Below are 11949 nucleotides of genomic sequence, written 5' to 3' on the forward strand. Positions count from 1 at the left end.
ATTTATGAAGAAATGATATCAATTATCTACAATTTCTTCCACAATACAGAAGAATACTTTTAAACTAATTCTATGAGGCCAGTATTACTCTGACATCATGACAAAATAAAACATTACAAAAAAGGTAAATTACAAAAAAAATATTTTTCTATGGATATAGATGTAAAATCCTAAACAAAATATTCAAAAATTGAATTCAATAATATATAAAATAATTATACACTGATATCAATTTAGATTTAACCCAAGTACAAAGGGGTATGGAAGATTGGTCCAACTCTGGAAAATCAAGTAATGTAACCATTAATGTACCAATATAAAGTATAGAATATCAACGAGTTAGAGACAAAATTCGTATAATCATAAAACTTGACACAGAAGCATTTAACAACATCTGACACCCATTCATGACAAAAACTACTAGCTCTTCTTCTGTAAAAAGAGCCTGTGTTCAATCTAAAATTCTCAAAAAACAAACAAATAAAAAATGATACCTGTACACTCTATCCCAACATACCACAAGATGGTAAGAATCTAGCCATACGTATTCCAAGAAAGCTCATTAAACAAGCAAGAACCAGCACTTACATACCTTGTTGTCCAACTTTGTGAGGAAGTTGCATTAGCATTTTCATAATTCTTCTCAATTATTGAGAACAAGGAATGAAGCCAACGTTCTAAGAGCAGGAAAATATGATCTATTCGGAGGAGCCCTGATCTAGCAGTGTCTCTTCTCAGGGTGGTGAGATAATCTTCTAAACCTTCTGCCTCTGAGATTCAGTCTGCATCAAGTGACACTGTTTGCCCAAACTCTCAATTTGAAATATTCTTTCTCCTGAAAAATAATGCTTTCTGAGTAAAACTTTAGTCTATTCATTACTCCATTCCAAGCACTAGGCAATGTCTGACACTAATTAGGACTGCAATAAATAAAAGTGTTCGTACTTCTGGTAAATAGAAGAAATCAGCAATAAACAAACAATTCGTATATATTCTTAAAAATCACAGATTTTTAAATCCATTAGAAAATTGGTGGTGGAAATAAACTTGGCTAAGCTAAGTCCCCAACAAAGGAAACATGGCTGCTTTCAAATCTGGTAGAAGGGAAGGAAGAGAAGAAGGATCCATCAGAGATGACTGATGAAAGCATATTTTTAAAAATCAATATACTTTGGCCAAGAGAAGACTTGCCAACATATTAGAATCCTGAAAAGGCATGGTCAAAAAAATTGTTTACACCAATCTAGTAACATTTTGTCAAGAGCCCTCACTGAGTTCATGAAGGCAAGAACAGAATACTTGGTGGCAGAGAGAACTGAAGAAATCACTTAGGATTTCTAGACCAATGTGTAATTATGTAGATGAGAAGAGGAGCTGAAAAGAAACACTCTGAGACAGTCTTGGCTCCCAACTACTGTAATTTTTTAGGCCCCCTGAAATATGGGAAGGAGGAAAAGAGTTGAAAATATCCTTCCAAGATAATCTAAGCTTTATCAAATGCAAGGCAGGCTAGTTATGGTCTAAAGTAAGACAGAAGAACTGAAAGAACTACTAAAATATTACCAAAGTTCTCTCCGGGTAAGTCAAGCTCTGAAGGCTTGGTGTAGGACAGCAAGAGACCTTCTCAGGTGTAAAAGTGAGGGATAGGAAAATATATGTAAATGACCTAATGTGCCCACATTACCAAGTGGCATAAGAAGAAATATTCTTTTGGAGACAAATACTATTTACTTCAACATTTTTTTCTACACAAAATTCTGGCATACAAAACACACATATAAAGCAAGAAAATCTAAACCATAGTGAAGAACAAAAAAGACAAATATAACTCAAAGATGAACTGTATTGGAATTATATGAATTTTTAAAAATAATTTTGTTAAATGTTGTAGTAAGTATAGTGGAAACTGTGGTTAAAATATCTGAATGGAGAATTTCAGTAGTGCAATGGAAAATATTAAAGTAAATTCAATTGGAATGTTAAGGTTTAAAATACAAAATGAAAAAGAATGAATTCAATGGTTTTCTACTAGTGACACAGCAGAGAAATAAAAATAATTTATGTTAGGTTTAAATTTAGTATTCAAACTGAAATGAAAAGATCAAAAAGAGGAAAAATTGGAACCAACCAAACAAGATTCATGGCACAATATCGTAAGTTCTAAAACATATTTAATTCCAGGAAGTAGCATATAGAGATAAAACAGGAAAAAAGAGACAGAAGATTTACTTATCAGGCAGCCCCGGTGGCCCAGCGGTTCCTCCCTCTGCCTGGGTCTCTCTCTCTCTCTGTCTCTCTGTCTGTCATGAATAAATAAATAAAATCTTAAAAAAAAAAGAAGACTTACTTATTATAAGCATTCTAAAAACTTGTAGGAAATATTAACCCATGGCTTTAAAAAATTTTTTAAAAGTTTAGCACATCTCAACTGGGACAAGTACAAAGAATATATCATCCTAAAACAAAAGTCAAGTTCCTGAAAATGAAAAAGAACCCAAAAACTTTTAAAACAACCATAACAAAAAGAAATATTACAAAGAGGAAAACAATGAATGATACAAATAATAGCTAAAATTCATCACAAATAGTAGAGGTAAAAAATAATGGAACAATATCTTTGAAGTACCGGAATAGGAAAAAAATTATTGTAAAACTACAAGTTTATATTGAGTTAAAATATCCTTGAAAACATAGACAAAATATTTTCAGGAAAAAAAAAAAAACAAGAAATCGGGGATCCCTGGGTGGCCCAGCGGTTTAGCGCCAGCCTGCGGCCCAGGGTGTGATCCCGGAATGCCAGGATCAAGTCCCACGTGGGGCTCCCTGCATGGAGCCTGCTTCTCCCTCTGCCTGTGTCTCTGCCCACCCCCACCGTGTGTGTCTTTCATGAATAAATAATAAAATCTTAAAAAAAACCCAAGATATTAAAGAACAAAGAAATATTCTAAGAAAAGAAATATAAGTCTGCTCTGTTTATCTTCTTAATAAAATACATTTTAAATAATTATTTAGGGATCCCTGAGTGGCACAGGGGTTTGGCGCCTGCCTTTGGCCCAGGGCGCGATCCTGGAGACCCGGGATCGAATCCCACGTTGGGCTCCCGGTACATGGAGCCTGCTTCTCCCTCTGCCTGTGTCTCTGCCTCTCTCTCTCTCTCTCTCTCTCTCTCTGACTATCATAAATAAGTAAAAATTTTTAAAAAAATATTATTTATATGTAATTATCCTGTAATTATTTTTTGGTGATAATACTAAAAACATAGTAAAATAGGCACTTCATGACTATGTATTATTGTTATACTATATTTCTTCTTTCTATATTATGGTGTTCAATGAGTACACGGCATTATGTTCTAAGGAAATACATAATAACCTCTCCCCTATTTTTTTTTTTATTTTTTATTGGTGTTCAATTTACTAACATACAGAATAACCCCCAGTGCCCGTCACCCATTCACTCCCACCCCCCGCCCTCCTCCCCTTCCAACACCCCTAGTTCGTTTCCCAGAGTTAGCAGTCTTTACGTTCTGTCTCCCTTTCTGATATTTCCCACACATTTCTTCCCCCTTCCCTTATATTCCCTTTCACTATTATTTATATTCCCCAAATGAATGAGAACATATAATGTTTGTCCTTCTCCGACTGACTTACTTCACTCAGCATCATACCCTCCAGTTCCATCCACGTTGAAGCAAATGGTGGGTATTTGTCATTTCTAATAGCTGAGTAACCTCTCCCCTATTGAAAGACATTGAAAGTATATCATTCTGTGATTAACCATTCAAATTTCTTACATATTAGTATTGTGTCTATTTGGATTTATTTGTGGGTTCTTTATTATTTCATATGAATTTAGATCCATGAATATTATAGCCTCATTTTGTTTTACTATTAGTGTGTTTATAAAAACATTTACTCTCTGATAAGTCAAGATCTCAATAACTTTTCCTGAAGATTTTGACATATATATTTTCCAAGGTGATCTTTAGAATTGACAAAAATCTAAAAATCAAGTGTTTTGAATGGATCATATTAATTTTATAAACATTATTATAAAGTACATCTTAAGTTATACTTTTCTATTAAGAAAAAGGTCATATTAGAGTTAACCTTCCTCTTCTATATGTTACCTATAAATTTTTATCATAATTCTCTAAATACTCATAATATTCCATTATGCTAATTGCTGAGCTTGACTGTCTTCCCTACTGATTGTAGGGAAGTATTTATTCATGAAGGATTTATTCATGTTTATATATGTTAGTACTTTCAGAATTGTCTCAAGTAGTTGGAATATTATACGTACTCTAAAACTTCTTCATAAATGAGTGAGTGAATAAAATATTTTCCATGTTAAAATTTTCCTGAGTAAATGAGGTCATGTTAAATATTATATTATAAATGTATTTTTAAAATACAGCTTATGGTTAAGAAAAGCTTTTGTATAATTTAGATGCATTTTGAAGCCACTTGGTTTAACATCAGTATCATTAAAAATGATTATTTTGTGAAAGCATTTCTAGCAGATATACTCTAATCAGTTTTAGAAATTTGTTATTGGTTTGCAGTCATAATTCACTTTTCACAAGAAGAGATAACTTTTCTTATCACTTAAACATAAACCAAATTGGAGTTCTAGTGAACGTATAGATTTCTCTGTTTTCTGGAGAAAAATAATCAGCTGCAATCAAAAGAAGAAGTCTTAAATTTTATAGTGAACATTAATGAAATAAAAATGAATAAATGGTAATTAAAAATAAGAGATATAAGCAACATTTCACAGAAAAGAATGCCATCAAAAATAATAAATTTCTTAATCACATATCAAAATAAATTCCATATTTTAACTTGAATAATTTCCACAAACAATAAATGAAAGCTATAATTTTCTTGATATTTTAAGCTTAATATACCAGTTTGGTGTATCAATGGGATTTGCATATATTCTGATTATATTCCTCCTTTATCAGAACTATGCAGCCTCTCTCAGTATTGAAGCTCTGACTGAAATATAGATTTTATAGCAAATTCTTGTCAGTCAGCCCATCCTCCACTTTGAATTCAAACATTGGAAGTGTTTGAATTCCTTCTATATTCTAAACAATGTGTAATGTTGAATAATTTGGTATTTCAGGTCAAATATAAGATATTTCTAAGGACATTATATAATGGCAATATAAATATCAAAAAGTATTTCCTACAGACTAAATAATAGAAATTAGTCTCAAGAAGTAAAATAAGTATTTTCCTTTTAGGTGCTTGTCTCCACAGTTTCCATTGTAATTATGCTTTTAAATATTTAAAGATTTCTGTTGGACTTACATATTCCAGTGTGTTTATAAGCAAAAAAAAAAAAAATTGACAAGGAGATAAATATCTGGGCGAAACTTATTTTATTCCTTAAAGTAAATATATACAAATTATTGTGGTAAAGAAATATCAATCTTTCAAATGAAATTAGATTATGAGTCCTTAAGAACTAAGGTATCTTTCAGTTCAGCGAATTAAACATTTTTTTGCATTCAATATTAATTTAGACTTTATTAATTTATTAATTTATGTTTATTTTTATCACTTAGGAAAATCATGAACATGTTTGTAAAATTTGCATAAAAATGATTGATATACTAAATTTCCAAGAATTCTGAAACTTACTTCTAAAAATCAGCATATATACTAATGAAATTTTTTCTTCTAATTGTAATGGCTATCATGGAATCTTTCTTTCATAGGTTGAAAAGGATGAAATTAACTTCCAATAACCAATCTTTTGAAAAATAGCTTTTTTGTAATAATATAGTAATTCCTAGTTTATTGACCTCCCATTGTTCCTAGATATTACATAATAATATTGTCTGATTAAAACCAAGCTGGACAAAGATGGACTTTTTTTTTTAATTTTTATTTATTTATGATAGTCACAGAGACAGAGAGAGAGAGAGAGAGAGGCAGAGGGAGAAGCAGGCTCCATGCACCGGGAGCCCGACGTGGGACTCGATCCAGGGTCTCCAGGATCGTGCCCTGGGCCAAAGGCAGGCGCCAAACCGCTGCGCCACCCAGGGATCCCAAGATGGACTTTTTAAAGACCTTGTAACCTTGTATCATTTTCTGGCTAAGCAAATTGTTGGCAATTTTAAGGGAATCTAATTTGCTTAAAATATCTTCCAGAGCAAAACCATTACACACACATATTTGTGTAGAAGATAGTAGAGATTCTTTATTAGGAACTCCATTTTAAGATTTAAATAATATTTAAGGAATTGTTTTTATTCTAACCTACTCATATTCATTTCCAGAAACCATATTTTCAGTCTTCACATGAAATCTTTGTGTTTTGTTTTATTTTTAAAGATATTTATTTATTCATGAGAGACACAGAGAGAGAGAGAGGCAGAGACACAGGCAGACGGAGAAGAAGATCCCACGCGGGGAGCCCGATGTGGGACCCGATTCCGAGTCTCCAGGATCATGCCCTGGGCGGAAGGCGGCTGCTAAACTGCTGAGCCACCCAGGGATCCCTTCTCATGAAATCTTAAAATTAAAATGTTACTCTAGATATTATTTAATGTATAATTTATGGAATAGTTGACAAATGTACCCTGATGAAATAATTTGAAATAGAATACTATGCAATTACTACACAGAGCCATGTATAATTATTCTTATGGTTGTACATACCATTTTTGCCATGTTTTCAAAATTATCATGATAAATTTAATTTTAAAAGTCATAATTATATTGCTATGATCAACTCAATTTTAAAAATCACAAATCATTGATGGTTATTTCACAAAAAGACTTTTTAAATTTTAGAACAGATGCAAATATTTTAAAATTCACCAGAATTTAGTTTAAATAATGTTTTTTGAAAGTATTATAGCTGCTGCCATATTTAAGTTGAAAAGTTAAATTATAAATTTATCTGTAGAAAATTTAATACCTGATTTACACAATGTAACCTCAGTATAAAAAACTCAGAGGGCAGCCCAGGTGGCTCAGTGGTTTAGCACCACCTTTAGCCCAGGGCCTGATCCTGGGGTCCCAGGATCGAGTCCCACGTCGGGCTCCCTGCATGGAGCCTCCTCTCTCTGCCTCTCTCTCTCTCTCTCTGTGTCTCTCACAAATAAATAAAAATAAAATCTTTAAAAATAAATTAATTAATTAAAAAACTCTGAATTTATAAAATTGATGCTCCACATAATACACACACACACACACATCATAGCCCTTTCATCTTTACTGATTGATATACCAAAGAAAGAATACTGAAAATGTCCTCAGACACTATCATGTTTGTAACTTCCTACATTTCATTGGTATATTACTATATTATTATTAATTTTATTAACATGTTTTCATTTTAATTCATGATGTAATAAGTAACTCAGATGTATACATTATTAAACAATTTAATGATAAGCAAATATGTAAATATTGGTGCTCCTTGAGTTGAATTTTAAAAATAAAATATTACTAATTATTGTGTCACAGCAAATTAAAATTTTAATATATGACTCTAATTATAAAATGTTTTCTTAGTTATTGACAAAAACAATTTTGAACATTAAAGTGCTGAAGGATTTATAACTTGAATATTGATTTTTAAAAGCTTTGTCTATTATTATATATAATTTTAAAAAGTCTGAAATTTGTATAAGCTAAAAAAGGTTTTATTTTTGCATGTGAACAAACTAATGTTTTTTAGAAATAATTACAAAGAGCTTGTATGAAAGCATGTATCTTCTAAATATACTTTGTGTAGCCACAAAATATACTAATGTACTATATTATATAAATTAAATTGTACTTGATAAATCTTTTGTTAATATCATGAATTATTTCACATTCGTGCAACAATTTCATCAATTAATCATTAAAAAATATGGCTTTGCTACTATTCAATGACCTAAAAAACACATATATGTATTTTCTGAGAACCAAGGGAAAATGGTACAATACGAGGGTTTTGAAGTCATCTCATCCCATGTACACACTCAGATAACAGCTATATGTAGGCAACTAACTCTGCAAACAATCTGGTAACCTGGTAGAACAGATCCTCCACAACCGATCATAGAAAAAAGTCCATATCAAAAAGGGCAGGAGGGGGGAACACAAAGTTGGGAACCAGGCCACTGGCTTTGAAAGTCAGTGAGGTTTAACCATGGGGATTTCAAAAATCACCAAAGCTTAATTTTGGGAGCCTAAAATCAGCAGACTTAACTCCAGAAGAGCCAGAGGGTTATAAGACAATGCATCCCCATGTTTAAAGAGCTAACAAACTAAATAAATAACTCAGCCTGAGACACAGCACAGAAGCAGTAGTTTGAAAAACGCCTGAGGTATATGTAGAGGAGATACATTGACTAATTTTGCTGTAGTGACAAGAATCTTTAGAATATTTCTCTGGGAAGAAAAGAATTGGTGGATGCCTTTATCCCCCCCTCCAGCCTAGATGGTCAGATGCTTGTGACAACCAATGCTGACACTGTCCACGTATTTTGTTAGATGCACATGTTCCACCCTGATAATTTGCCGTGGACCCACCCCATTCAACATTTCTGCCTGTGTAGGCCTCACTCCAAAGCTCCTCCCGCTTTGACACACCTGACAGGCGGCCCCAGCTGGGATTGAGGTTACTCAAAAGTGACTCAATAATATGAACTACTGGGGATCCCTGGGTGGCTCAGCAGTTTGGCGCCTGCCTTTGGCCCAGGGCGCAATCCTGGAGTCCCGGGATCGAGTCCCACGTCGGGCTCCTGGCATGGAGCCTGCTTCTCCCTCTGTCTGTGTCTCTGCCCTCTCTCTCTCTCTATCATAAATAAATAAATCTTTAAAAAAAAATAATATGAACTACTATGCACATATTACATATGAACCCAATGATAACTTGAAAAAACCTGTAATTAATAGACCAAAAATTAAGAGAAAGATATCCAAGCATAATACTTTAGAAAAAAATACTCCATCAAACTACAAGGAAAAAGAGCAAGAAAAGAAGAATGGATATGTCCATTCTTCTCCATTTACTTATTAAATCATCTTTTTTTAAAAGTTTGCAAATTTTTATTTTTAATTTTTTGCTGTCTTTTATTTTTTAATCAATTTTTATAATAAAGTCAATCAGTATTTACTCATAAATATTTATAATTTAGATTATAAGACAGTGCTACTTTATTCACTTTATTGCTTAAATTGTTCCTAGTTTTGGCCATGGGAGGCCCTCTAATTGACTCCTTTGTCCCTTTGATACATCTTCATCTCTCTCTCTCTCTCTCTCTCTCTCTCTTTTTTTGGTATATTCTTTTGTTCTGACACTACAGGATTCTTCAGGCTCATGTTGTATATCCTCTGCCCCAACCCTAGAATCAGCCATTTCTCTGAGGTGCTCTAGTTACTTTGGAGGAATGCATTAGAATCCAACATCTGGGTCTTGTTCATTGCTACTAGGTTGTTGCTTCTCAGCCCTCTCAGCTCGCAGAACAACCAATATGTGTCTGTACTTACAAATGTGGGTCTATATACATAACACAAATTATGTGTCTATAGGTCTATCTTTAGATATTATTCTTTCTAAACCATCCATATTGAGCTAAGTATCAGTTCATATTGATATCTCCTCTTCTTTTTCAAAAAGATTTTGAATTTATTTATTCATGAGACACACACACACACAGAGGCAGAGACACAGGCAGAGGGAGAGGCAGGTTCCATGCAGGGAGCCCAATACGGGACTCGATCCCGGGTCTCCAGGATCAGGCCTTGGGCAGAAGGCGGCGCTAAACCGCTGGGCCACCCAGGCTGCCCTGATGTCTCCTCTTCTAATCCATTATTAAACAAACCATTCTTCTCTTTAACTCTGGCTTATCTGTAAACTTACCCTCCAAAAGTAACTTGAATCTCACGATCTACCAGACATTTAATTAATTGCTCAATTCTGGTACACAAGTATTGTGTCAGAATTGGTAACTTAGGATAACTCTATGAGGAGCTAAACTAAATGGCGGTGCTTTATAAACAGACTATTCTACTCTTTGTCCTATGGTATTCATTTATTTCTAAAATTACTTAAATCACCATCATTTTCCTTTACCCTCTTTAGTAAAATCGCTCCAAATATTTATGACATTTTATTTTGTCAAAGTCTGCCTTTCATCTTGGTATCACTCAGCTTTTCAGTGATCATGCTTTATTTTTTTACTTTGAGATTCACTCTTTGTATGTACAAATCTACGGTTTTTAAACAATACATAGTGTCACACATCCACCATTATAGGATCAGAAATCCCAGACGTTATTCAACCCTCCCTTCTCCCCAAGCTCCTGGCAGTCACTGACATTTTTACTTTGTTAGGACTACCTTTTCTGGAATGGAATTGCACAATATATAGCCTTTTCAAACAGTTTTCTTTTATTTGGCAATTACATTCAAGATTCATCAATGGTTTTGTATAGATTAATACCTTATTTCTTTTTATCACTGAATAGCATCCCAGACACCACATTTTGTTTATTTACTTACTGAAGTACACCTTGTTTCACTTTTTCACATTTATGAATAAACCTGCTACAAACATTGAAGACAATTAGTATGCACAAGAATGGAATCAATAGCCAGTACAGCTCCATTCTTTGTTACTATCCAAGTTTTTAACATTTTATTCCCTCTGAATTTTCTAGATCATTTCCACACAGTCTAACAGGGGCTTTTTACTTGAATGCCCAAATTAGACACATATATCTACTTTCTTGTATATTTTTATCCTTAAAACATAAATAGATAATTTGGGATACACTATTTCATGCTTTAATGCCACTTTTCTATAGTAAAAGTTAGTGCTATTTTATTCCAAGTATTTAAAATAATAAATGTCTTCATCAAAATTACACAAAGACCCACGTCTTTACTTTTATTATATGATAGACTATTTTGTGTTAAACTAACACATCTTTTTTTCTCTCCATGCACAGTTCGCTCTATTTTCTTGATGCAATATCTTTCCCTCAAGTTATTACTTATTAATTTATTTCTTTACATTTCTGTCAGTCCCTCCCAAATTCAATATTTTTTTATCTCTTCTGACCCAGTGTCAATCTAGTATCTAGTATCTGTTAAGACAAGATAAAGTATTTTCCATGGGACAAGAAAGTATCCTAGAAAGAAATAGTCTCTATTGTTCAACAGTATTGAAACCGTTACTATCAATTTCTTCATATAAAAGGTTTAATTAGCAAAATATCATTCGCTTGTTCAACAATTACTGATTCCAATGAAAATAAGACATGAAAATCACTCTAATCTATAAACTATGGTAGAAAATTGACCCAGACTGACAAATACTCCAAAGACATAGTCAAAGGAAACTCTTTTTAATCAGAAAATATTAAAAAAATCAGAAAATATAAGCATGTGTACATACATGTATATATACATCCAGTATATAATGATTAATATAAAACTTTCATAATCTACATTTAATTATATATTACAATTTATATTTATGCAACATATTATATAAAATGATCACATATTAAAAGACTTTCAAAATGTTTAATGCTAAATAGTGAAATTATAAATTGTATCTCCTAATTTCCTGTACATTTCTACATTTTAGTCCTAAGTGTATATTTTGATTATAGAAAAAGGAATATACTAAATATTTTTTAAAATGTTTTATTGTAAATTACCTATTAAAAAACATATACATAGCTGCCTTTCTTTTTGATTCCCACTTTACAGTTCTGGTCTCTTTCATGTGGCAATTGTGTAAACTGAGTTATGAGTTATTGCCCTGTCTCCATTCACTTCTACTTCTAACCTTCTTTATATTTTACCATAAGGTTTCATGTAAAATTCTTTGGTCAGAAATCTCCAAACACCATCATATCTTTATTGGACTATGTCCAACTATTGCCGATTAAAATTCAAACTGAAAAAAAATTGTCATGT

Source organism: Canis lupus, chromosome 33, assembly GCF_003254725.2.
Source record: "Canis lupus dingo isolate Sandy chromosome 33, ASM325472v2, whole genome shotgun sequence".
NCBI lineage: Eukaryota > Metazoa > Chordata > Mammalia > Carnivora > Canidae > Canis > Canis lupus.